General features: G+C 39.5%; 1 protein-coding gene across 3 annotated transcripts in view; it reads right to left on the bottom strand.

The window, feature by feature from the left end:
* The window catches only part of LOC126484094 (UDP-glycosyltransferase UGT5-like), a 168,306-nt gene that overhangs the window by 116,429 nt on the left and 39,250 nt on the right, over positions 1 to 12,627 (bottom strand). Inside the window, exons 1-2 of one of the 3 annotated variants that reach the window (XM_050107467.1) lie at positions 7,736 to 7,803; positions 3,634 to 3,724 (exon numbers count right to left, since the gene is read on the bottom strand). The gene's annotated coding sequence lies outside the window, so the exon portion shown is untranslated. Of the gene's footprint in view, positions 1 to 3,633; positions 3,725 to 7,021; positions 7,663 to 7,735; positions 7,804 to 12,627 lie in introns of those variants that run through there. The other 2 variants (XM_050107466.1, XM_050107468.1) reach the window with 2 other exon arrangements.

Raw genomic sequence — 12,627 nt, 5'->3', positions numbered from 1 at the left:
ATTGACAGAAAGTGTAAAATGGCAAAACTGGCATGGCAGTGGGATAAATATGCTGTAGTATGCCCGACTATGAGAAAGACAATGCCATGTACAAGAAAATTATAAAAACCTTTGTAGAAAAGAAATGCAGCTCCATGAATATCAAGATCTCTCATGGCAAACAAGTACAAGTGAAATGGGGAAGGAAGCTGAAGCAGAGGTAAACAAGAGAATTAAACTTACCATGTATATCAAAGGAAAATTCAGTTCATAAAATTAGTAAATTATGAGACAGATCTCTGTCTACCCTCTTCCCTCATCCTATCCACAAGTGAGTCCCTTCATCCTAACATTAGTGTGACCTGCCCAGCCTTTTCTTTCTGTTTCCTCCTCAATAAGGCAACTACTTGCTCCAAAAGCTAAGAAGAGCATCACTTTAATGTGACTCATTTGACACATTATGCCTCTTGAGGATATTTGAGAACTTACTGACTAGAAAATCTGTCTCACACTTTATTAAACTTATTGTGGAAAGAGAAAATGAAGTAAATGATGATGAGATAGCAGAAGTCACCCTGAGAGAAGGATGTGACACATCACTGAAAGACTTAAGTCAAAGCACTTTGGGCAGATGATGTGCCCTTAAAATTATCCAGAGCCTTCGGTGAACCAGCCATGACAAATCTGTTCCACCTGGTATCCAAGATATATGAGACATGCAACATGCACTCAAACTTTGAGAAAAATGTAATAATCCCGGTACCAAACAAGTCAGGAGTGTATATGCATTAGCAAATCATGAGCTTAATAAATCATAGTTGGAAAATACTAATTCAAATTATCTAGTGAAGAATGGCAAGATTGGCAGATGCCAACCTTGGATGAGTTCAGTTTGGTGTCAAGAGAAAAGTAAGTACATGCAAGGTAATACTGACCTTACAACTTATTTTAGAAGATGGATTTAAGAACAGCAAACCTACATTTTAGCATTTGTAGATTGAGAGAAAGATTTTAACAATGTTGAGGAATAAACACAAGTGTGGGTGAAAGGTTATCTACAAGTTGTACACAAGATAGGCTCGAATCAGTGTCACAGCACATGAATGGGAAGGGGGTGGGAGGGGGAGTGTGGGAAGAGTAGTTCAGATGGGCATGGGACAGCACTGTAACCTGTCCCCCAGTTTATTTGAATTGTATGTTGAGCAACCAAAGAAAAAAAACTAAGAGAGTTAATTACAGATTGAATAAAATAAATAAAATCTTTTAAGATTCAGCAATGATATTGTAATTCTCTCCACAATGGCAAAGGACTACAGTATCAGTTTAAACCATTAAAAACTCGGTTTCAGGTTAAGCATGGTTTAAACAGATTTTGAAAGGCTTTTTGATAGGCAACTCCTTCTACTCTTTAGATAAATATCTTAACAAGGACTGTTAGACCAGATTAAGTAAAAATGTCTGTTATATTACAGTTCTGACAGCACTTGGTCACAGCAGCCAAGATTAAGTATTTTGTATATGATAAATTCACTAAAAGTGCATAACAATGTTTCATTCTGACAGTGTATTAATTCTGTAAATATTAACTGTTCCATTTTACCATAATGTATTCACCTCTTTTGACAATCTACTGAGAAATGATCAAGGTACTAAGTATTATATTCAAATGTTTTATATTTTTATGTTATACTTTCTGACATGTTCCACACCCATGAGAATCATCACATTTTTGGGTCTATAGAAACTGAATCTGACCTAATCTTAATAGAATGGATAGTAATAATAATAATAATAATAACAATAACAATAATAATAATAATAATGTCATGTGACGAGGGCCTCCCGTCGGCTTAGAGAGGTTATATGGGAAATGGTAACAAAAGTAAAACAAGGATAATGGAATGCAACCGAATTAAATCAGTCAATGCTGAATGAATTAAATCAGGAAACAGACATTAAAAGTGGTACGTGAGATATGCTATCTAGCAGTGTGATAACTGATAATGGCTAATGCATAGAGGATACAAAATGCAGACTGGCAATAGCAGAAAAAGAGTTTCTGTAAAAGGCAAATGTTTTAACATGTAATATAACTATAAGTGTTAAGAAGTCTTTTCTGAAAGTATTTGTCTGGAGTACAATCTCATACGGAAGTGAAATGTGAGCAATGAGCACTGCAGTCCTGAAGAAGCTTTTGGTCTGTGATGCTACAGAAGAATGCTAGAATAACTAATGAAAAGGTACTAATTTGAACTGGGGATAAAGTTGATTAAAATAAAGGATCAGGATTGACTGGATGTCAAGTGGATGTAGGATGCAATAATTTAGTCACAGTATTTCACTCACATTGCTGTTTTCTTAACCATTATGCGACCTACTCGTGTTACCGCTATTTGATTTTGCATTGACAACCCTGTACTCAGCTCATGACAAATTCTGTTCTTTTTACAGCCACATTTCATGAACTGCCCCTACAACTTCATCCTCTGTATTTCTGTATCCAAGTTCCCTAAATTATCTGCCCAATTAAGGAATGCAACATTCCATGCTATGACCCAAAGGTTGGCAGTTCTCTGGTGATGATGACGTTGTTGTTGTTGTTGTTGTTGTCGTCTTCAGTCCTGAGACTGGTTTGATGGAGCTCTCTACAGTAAAGCTGCATGTCCTCGGGAAAAATTATGGCTGTAGTTTCCCCTTGCTTTCAGCCGTTCACAGTACCAGCACAGCAAGGCCGTTTTGGTTAGTGTTGCAAGGCCAGATCAGTCAATTATCCAGACTGTTGCCCCTGCAACTACTGAAAAGGCTGCTGCCCCTCTTCAGGAACCACACGTTTGTCTGGCCTCTCAACAGATACCCCTCCGTTGTGGTTGCAACTACGGTATGGCCATCTGTATCTCTGAGGCATGCAATCCTCCCCACCAACGGCAAGGTCCATGGCTCATGCGGGTAGGTGGTATCTTTCTGAAAAGGTCCCAGCTGGAGATCCTCATGGAGAATTTTTTGTACCTCCAGAATTTTGTACAAGAAGATGACAGCATCATTAAACTGAACAGTGGCACTTCAAGTCCTTGGGGAGTATAACGACTGTAGTTCGTTCTTGCTTTCAGCTGCCTGCTGTACGAAAAAAGGAAGGCCATGTTGCTAAGGAGATCAGTCAATCAGACTATTGCCTCTGCAACTACTTAAGTCTGTTGCTTCTTCTTCTTCTTCTTCTTCTTCTTCAGGAACCATGTGTTAGTCTGGCCTCTCCACATAAATCCTCTAATGTGGGTGTACCCACCATTGGGTTACCTGTATCACTGACATGCATACACCACCCCATCATGGCAAAGTCCATGCTCTGTGGACATTATGATGATTACTTCATACTATCAACTGCATTGGAGGTGATCTCAGAATCTAAACACAACTGTTCTCCTTATTACAGAAGTCTATTTGACCAGGTCACATAAATATAATCAATGATTACTAGATTCAGTGAAATTAAATGGCCATCTTCAGATCATTTGTATTAATGAAAATAGTATGTCTCCACATTTCATAGTTGGTCAGATTGGTATTTTTTTCCTGAAGGTCTCACTTGTCAAAACTTTGATGTAATTTAAGAGTCACACTGGCTCTCTGTATTCTAATGGTATTTCTGCAACAACTTACCTTATATAGAGTGGTTAAAGTGCATGTATGGAGTCAGTAGCTCTTCCACTGCATGCAGGAGAGAAACAGCAGGTAGAAGATGTGGAATAAACTGCAAGGTAAAAACAAATGGTTCAGTTGGTAAAGCATTTTCCATAACGACACAGGACTGAGCTTTGATACAACTCTACTCAGGAGATTGATTCTACATTTGCTTTCTGCAAGCTACAATCTGTTTTAACTAACTTCAGGGAAATATTCTGAAAGTGTAAGTGGCTCATTGCTGATTCTCATTTCTTATAGTAGTGACTTTTCTGATGATATGTTATATTACTTTTATACAAAAATTCATGTAGCCACATACCCTTCAGATCTCTGCAATAATGTTTCTAACAGTTTTATCGTACTACATCTATAATCATTAATTCCTCATTCTCCTTGATTATTCATGATGGTTACTCATCAAATATAATACTTTTGACTATGTTGAGGAAAAGTTTTCAAAGAAACTGCCAATACTTCTAGGAAAATATAACAGTTACCCAATTCTTCATAGACTGTCCACTAGTCAAAATGAAAAATTTATTATGACAGTGTTACACCAGAAAGGAAAGAAGATTATGGTTTCCATTCTGACAGAAACATGTTCATTAGAGTTGGACACAAGTTAGAATTGGAAAAGCATGGAGAAGCAAAACAGTCATGCCCTTTCATAAGAACTATCCTGGAATCCATATTAAGTTACTTAGAGAAATCCTGGAAAACCTAGACCTAGATGGCTTGAGGGAGTTTGAACTAGCATCCTCCTCCATGCAACCTCCCCCCCCCCCCCCCCTTTGGCCCCCACCCAAGCCACCTTACTTTGGGTGTTACACGAGGACAATAACAATGAAATATCTATTTATTGCTTTGATACTTTCTAGCATATTATGGTCTACAAGAATTTTTGCAATTAATTTTACAAGAAGTTGATCACTAAATAACGTCCGAAGCAAAATTACATTTTGCTGCTTCCTTATGCTCTGGGAATTCATCATATTTCTTTTTCTCACTGGGTGATCACCATAACAAAATATCTAAATCCTAACATAATATCTATTGTGGTTGCAAACACAACCTAATACAAATTATAAGTTTTTTGTTCTCTTAACCTTGTCACTGGTTTAGTACAGTTTCCCACTGAAAATTATTATTCAGTAATTGCCTGTCTTCCATTGTGAAAGACATGAAACAAACTGAAGCATACATGTACAGATGAAACAAGTTTTTAAAAAGTAATTCCATAGACGGCATTAACAGTTGACTATTGTTAAGTCACAATATTCTGTCTGAGCCTAACATAATGTGACCCTAAAAGGAGAGTGAATACAGGCGTTCTCGCCTAGTTGCACTGATGAATCCTTCTCTTGAAACCAGGTGAGTAATATATTCATTTTGGAGTGATATTTCAACAAGTTTCTTACTTATCTTCACCATAGGTCTTTGCGCAGATCTAGAAGCAGCCCTTCCTACACAGCTCTGTAATATGTGCTTTTAAGACGTTCAATTATTGTTTGACAACGCTGTCTTTCAACATTATATACTCTCTAAAGAAAGATAATAAAATTTCCCAAAATGTAACAAAGAATATTGGTGCTGGAATTCACACAAGCATAAATTTACTGTGCATAGCACTCAGTATTATTTGTGGCTACTGGTCATTTCCTTGGAGTGAGAACTTTGCTGTTTCAAGAAACCTGAAGTAACTAACAATTCAGTAAAAGGAAGAATTTGACCTATCAACCACACATTGGCTCAGATCTGTGAAATAAAGATGAATTGGGATGTGATGTCTTTTGTACAGAGATACAATAGCCATTCTTGTTATGGTGGGTATATTACACATACTGAATTTTGATGAATAGTTTATATTCAACATTTTGATTTCATAAGTCAGAGTAGATGGGTGATATCAGCAGGATTAACATTTCACAACAAAGGGATTGCTATCCACTTACAGCTAGTAGTGGGGCAGTTAATAGGCATATAAATGTCCAACATATTACTGACTGTTGGAGTCTGACCATCAGTGATAACCACCACTGTAACACAGTCTTCGTCCGAAGTCAACACATATTTCTTTAAAATAGTGAACATGATCAAGGTTACATTTGATACACATACGCTAAGTGGTAAGCCCAAGATATATGCCCATAAAGAGAATAGCTTTACTAAGCTTACTGTTTATGACTGAGCTATTTTCAATAGGACAGTTCTGCATTTTTAAATTGCTGCTTATGTTTGTAACACCAATGTCACGGCATCCCGCTGTCAGTGGACACTGGACTTGTAAAAAGCATCAAGTTCTAAGAGTATAGCTTTTTAGGTGTATAATAATCCTTACAAATCTGCCAAACAGTGACTGCCTCCAACGCAAAACATGTGCTAAAATAAACTAGTGCTTACTATACACCAGGTAAGAATGACATCACATTGTTAATAAGATATTACTAGCTCTCACTAAAGAAAGATTTTATTCATACCAAAGGTTGTTTAATACTTTAAATGATCTGATTGTGCATTGTTAGTGACACACTGTTAATAATTACACAAAAAACTCATTTTTCTATGTTGCACAGATTCTTGTGAAACAGGCAAAAAAGTGTTCTCTCTTTTGAAATTAGCTACTTCATCTTAATGTTATAATGAGATAGGTCTTCAACTGTCCAACTAACCAATACAATTATTATTCCCCCCAAGATGATGTCCATCCTACTCAGTGAAAAAAACCTTTTTTGTTGCCAGATTTAGAAAAACAGCAAAAATGTCAATGGAGAATTCACACATCACAAAATGATGTGAACCATGGCAAATGAATAACATGAGATGAAAAACATTAACCAGATTTTTAATAACAGGAAAATATTGCCACTAAAATATTACTCAAGTCAAAATTTTAATTAAGCAATATACACAATACAATATGTACAAAAAGTGTACGTAAATTATCAATACGTAGAAAGTAAGGCAGAACTGCTGTTGATCATACAATGACCATGACACAGAAACACACACAAAAGCACGACGAACTGATGACGGAAAAAAAACGGACAAAACACTTGGACAAATTAATAGTGCAAAAAAACTGTCACCTTCCAAACAAACCTAGATCTCGGCCTATGGTGCAGAGCAGCCTGTCACCATAGCCCAAATCCAGGAATGCAGCCACGCACTAGCCATTCACTAGTCATCTCCAATAGGAATGCTTCACTCAAAATACCAATTTCTGTTGTGTTGTTAATTTATTCCCATGAGAATCCTTTAGAATTCTGAAGAAATAAATATCTTACATCGATTGAACTAGCAGGTGCTTACATACAAACGCAAACTATCCCGTGAGAACATATGTAGGTAGTTTCTTAATACTTACAAAGTTTCTAGGACCAGCTGCAAGTGATGTTCCTCGGAACATATTTGTTCCCTACGTGTCGCTCCTATAGGGATCGCAAAGACAAGAGTACACTAATGACAGCACGCTCATATGCATTTAAAAAATCTTTCTTCACGCGATCCATATGTGGATGGAACGACGTCCTGGCACAATGAGACATACCCTCTGCCATGCGGTTTGTAGAGTGTAGCTGTAGAAAATTAATCAGCCTAACGATAGCCAATAGCAGTTCAGGAATTACAGGAAAAACAGCAGTCCTAAACGGGTCCTCAAGACCAAGAATAAACGAAGCTGTACGTTACTACCAGACTAAGTACTACATACTTTAAGCACTTTGCGATAACAATAACTTATTATCAAACACTGATCAATGCTTACGCAAAAAAAATTAATTTGCCTTTTTTTGCAGTACGCATTACGCTTTGAACAAGTTCTCCGATACTTCAGTTTTAGCAACTATGCTTCAAAAACATTACTACCGTTATTTCACACAAATGTATCAGTATACTGAATTTTGTTTGTTTCCTACACCAGTAGCCGGTGAATATCCAAACAGTATTGCACGACTCCGACATTAGCTGAAATATTTGATATTCGATACTGTAAATCAAGGCGAAGATCTTATTTTAGCTGTATAAATACATTTCTGTTACAAATGGTGCATATCACCAATCTGAAATTTCCTTCACTCACAAATCTTGATTCTCATGCGACGAAATGTCGTCTGCAGAAGCATGTAAACAATAACACTCGTGCACGCTGCCAACCTCACACCTGTTGTTCTGCGGAATCATCATCGTCCTCATGAAGCGAAATAAAACAAACGTGCCTCACGTCGGATCTTTAAATAGTTCGAAATTGGGTTCCAGTTATGAAATAAAGAGCACTATAGCGACAAAACCATCCACATTTCTCACATAGCATTTGTACATCAACGGAACGATTGTGCTATTTTTTCAGTTTTATAACTCGTTATTAGTCTCAGCGGTGACATGACATTTACATTTGTTGAAGCAAATTAAGAATTGCTTAAAACTGGAAGTGTGAAATTTTTACGCACTATAGATAGTTCAATAACCATTTAGACATCGGCACTTTTATATCAGGAATCTGAAATTCTTTGCTATTCAATCCTAGTAATCGATGATAATAAAAAAAACTAATAATGCAAAAATATAAGTTTTCCTTCATTCCTATTTGTTTCTTATTGGTGGGGGGGGGGGGGGGGAAGAATTCCACAAGAAAACTAGGAAGAAAGCTGCCTTTCATACTATTTTAGACATTTTGTGTTATAACAATATGCTGAGTACAAATATGCGATAGCCGGCCGAAGTGGCCGTGCGGTTAAAGGCGCTGCAGTCTAGAACCGTAAGACCGCTACGGTCGCAGGTTCGAATCCTGCCTCGGGCATGGATGTTTGTGATGTCCTTAGGTTAGTTAGGTTTAACTAGTTCTAAGTTCTAGGGGACTAATGACCTCAGCAGTTGAGTCCCATAGTGCTCAGAGCCATTTGAACCATTTGAACAAATATGCGATAGGTAGAGCCTATATATGTATACACATTGACTACAACCAGACCTCTGTGTTATGCACTTAAGACTTTTGAACTGATCGATAATAGCGGGTAAAATTTGAAAACAGCTCTTTCTTTTTAGCGACGAATTAACTTTCAGTTTCCAAACTTGGTAGACCTTGGCCGTCGAATTTGCCTCTCCCCTCGCAGCTCTGGTAGCAGAACTCTTCAGTGGACCATCTGCTGCCAAAATGCTTGTTCATTGAGTTTCTGTTCTCACAACAGAGCACTGCTAGTGCTGGTTGATAAATTAATTCAACACTAGGATCATTCGTTAGCTCCTTTTTAGAGGAGGCAAAAACCTTGTACAATCAGAACAATTTGCGAAGACAGATTTGTGGTCTCTGACATTTCTGACGAGTTCACATTCAAATTTAAATTTTTTCATCACATTATTGACATTAACTCAATTACGAGTCAGAGCTATGCAACTACCTACAGGTACCTAAATGTTAAAAAATTACTTGTTTGTTAACAAATTTGATAGATATACATCTACACATTCAGCAATGGATGAAAGTGGGCACTTTATATCAAGAAATTGATAACATATGTCCCATATGAAAATAAAATGCAACACACAAATCATTTAACATTTGTCTTTTTTTTCCAAAATTTCTTCTCATTTTCAATTTTTTTCAGTACAGATGAAATATAATATATTTGGATATTTATTGCTACTCCATAATTACTGAGAGTAGCCTATACAGTTCAAGAGAAACCAGATAAGTTTCAATTTGTACTGTGATTTGATGTTTTTTGACACTTCATATACACAGAAGCAACTGTTCGTGAAATACCTCATTTTTCCCTCAGATCACTAACTATTTTTTCCTTAAGTATCATGATTACTTGAAGAATTTTTTTTTTTCAACTCTAGACTTCGTGCTGGTCAATTTGATACTCCATTTGTCCATTTTCCCACTCGTCATTTGGCTATGAAAATTCGCCATGCTAACCACTTTGAAATCTTATTTCTACTTTCCTCACTCGTATCTCTAGATAAGGTAGACGTTCATGGAGGAATAATCATCATTAAGTAGATGAAAACATAATTTCTTGACGAAATTCTCATTCGTTCAGCATGGCCTACATCGCAGTAAAATAGGCGACTGCTCTGCCCCAGTTCTCACAATCGTAATAGAGCTATCAGTTTCGGTAGTACGCTCTAGAAACGGCTCAAGATTCTTGTGATCATGTCAGTAACAAGGTGTACAACTCCCAGAGAAACAGTTCCGCTGAATTTCTGCAGACTACTTTCATACACAGGGTGTTAAAAAAGTAATCCATACTTTGACAGGTTGTAGTATGAAGCAAAACAAGAAAAAAAGTTTACTAAAGAATACCTAAGAGCTACGAACTCTTGCTCAACAGAAGAGTGTGTTTACACCATAGCGAAGATGAGCAGGTGCTTGGTTCAAATGGTTCACATGGCTCTGAACACTATGGGACTTAACTTCTGAGTCATCAGTCCCCTAGAACTTAGAACTACTTCAACCTAACTAACCTAAGGACATCACACACACCCATGCCCGAGGGAGTATTCGAACCTGCGACCGTAGCGGTCGCGCGGTTCCAGGCTGTAGCGCCTAGAACCGCTCGGCCACCTCGGCCGCCCGAGCAGGTGCTCATAGTTCGTGAGGTACCCATTGCAGGGCCCATGTTTACTGGACATTTTTGTCTTATTTTGGTCCATGCTACCACTTCTCATAACATGGAATGGTTTTTTGTAACAACCTTCACATCGTGATAGAACAAGTCCACTGCAGTGTGAAAATTCGTTCCGGAAAGATGATTTCAGATGCGTAAGAGTCACAAATGAGGTATTATTTGAAAATTAGCTAAATTTATGAAATGTATTCGCAATTGCGAATTCTTTTCTGACATTAGCTGCAATAGGTATGAAGATGTGACCTACCAATAACACATGTAAATACGTATTATAAGCCTCTACGGGCAAAATGATGGTCGTAATTCTGACATTAAATATGTTTGTCTCCATGAAACCTCATGGTGGGACTCCAAGTAAACTTGTGTGCAGGCGATGGGGTCGTAGACAGTGAGACATTTGGAAGTTTAGTTCGGTCCCAGAAGCATACTGGCATAGCGGAAGTTGTTAAGGCGACTGCGACAAGCAGGAAATCCGGCTTCGAATCCTGGTCCAGCACAAATATTCGTTCCCCCAGGGAGCTCACGGTCCTTTCGAAGTTCGTGTGTGGCGAGCACGGGGCCCCGAGCTATTGAAGCCTTAATTCTTTCCCGGGCGGCATTTCCTTGCCCTTCCCCTCGTTTCCTGTCCTTGCCCCTTCCCCTTCGCCCTCTTCTCTCACTCTCTTGGTGTCCTTGTTGATGTTGGCCCCGCTATCCTCCTGGTTATGTTGGCTTTGCAATTTGGTTTTGACATTCTCTGGTTCTCCTCTGGGGTTTGACCTCCATTACTAAATTTCTATTCTGTAGTGTGAGCCATTTGGGGAAGAGCACCTTATATAGTGTCTCCAACGTGTGCCCTCCTAGTTCCTTCCACCTTTTCCTTCATGTCGTTGTCTGATGCCAGGGTGCATAGCCAGCACGGTAACCAGCCTGTGTGGTTGGGTCACTATGTACCCTTTTGGTTGAGCCCCCTGAAAACACAGGGATCACACTTCTGATACCTGAGCTGTGACCTCCTCATGTAAGCCTAGGAGTGGTTGGTTGTTGTCCTGGAGCATCTGTACTCCCGGCAATGGCCACCGTGCCAGATGGCCCTTGCTGTGGCTGGGTGGTACCCATGGGAAGAGCCCCTGATCAGAGTGGGTGGTATCAGGGTGTACGATATGCAAATGAAACGCATATGGGTCCAGAACTCTGGCCGTCCTTCTGCGGCCGTCTCTTTGCATGGAAATGATTCTTTTAGTGCTGCTTCTTCTGCCCCTTTGGCCTTCCATGGCTACCCCCTGGGAGGAGGGTCATGCTCGTTGGGTAGGGGCAATATCTTTCCCCTGCTATCTGGTTTGCACCAGGACTGAAGGGGCTACTTTTTCCAATAACAAACCTTTATTTTTTGTGGAACACATTGAAGACAAGTTTGGTGAAGTGGGCTCTCTGAGTAAGATGCAGTCAGGTTTGTTGTTGATCAAAAGTGCCTCAGCTGCCCAGTCTGCGGCCCTTTGTGCCTGTAACCATCTTGGCACAATTCCTGTGTCCATCACCCCCACCAGTCTTTGACTATGGTTCAAGGTGTAATTGTTCACAATCACCTAATCCTTCAAACCGATGAGGAACTTTGGGACAGTCTTGGATGGCAGTGTGTTCACTTTGTTCGGAATGTTCAGAAGGATCCGAAGGACAATCACATTGATACTGGTGCCTTTATCCTGGCCTTTGAAGGGGATACCCTCCCTGAGAAGGTCAAGATTATGGTTTATTGGTGTGATGTGAAGCCGTACATCCCACCACCTATGAGACGTTTGAAGTGCTTGTGTTTTGGACACATGTCTTCCCTCTGTTCGCAGGCCCCTCTCTGTGGTGACTGTGGACCTTGACTCCATGAGGGGAGTTTCTGTGTTCCCCCTCCTGTGTGTGTTAACTGTCATGGCGATCATTCTCCACGTTCACCGGATTGCCCAGTTTATAAGAAGGAAAAGAAGTTACAGGAGTATAAGTCCCTTGATCGTCTAATCTACACTGAGGCTCGTAATAAGTATGCAAGTCTTCATCCTGTGTCCATGACGTCTAGCTATGCTTTAGTTACATCTTCAGCCCTTCCTCCACCTTCCTTACCCCAGTCTCGAACCCGTCTCCACCCCTCTACCCTGCGGTTCCCACACCCTCCCCACTGGGCGACTCTCCCTCTCCCCAGCCGGAGAAGTGTCCCACTTCTTCAGCTTCTGCTGGTCAAGGGAACCTCTCCCGGGATCTCCCTTCCCAGCACCTTCCAGGCCAAAGGTCTGCTGTCACACGATGACCATGAGAAACATGGTCTGTGGGCCCCCAGGTCGCCTGATCTCTTTCTGTCCCAGATCTTGCTGCAGCT

Source organism: Schistocerca serialis, chromosome 6, assembly GCF_023864345.2.
Source record: "Schistocerca serialis cubense isolate TAMUIC-IGC-003099 chromosome 6, iqSchSeri2.2, whole genome shotgun sequence".
Lineage (NCBI taxonomy): Eukaryota > Metazoa > Arthropoda > Insecta > Orthoptera > Acrididae > Schistocerca > Schistocerca serialis.
The sequence above is the reverse complement of the archived record's forward strand: the minus strand, read 5'-3'. Positions and strand labels throughout refer to the sequence as shown.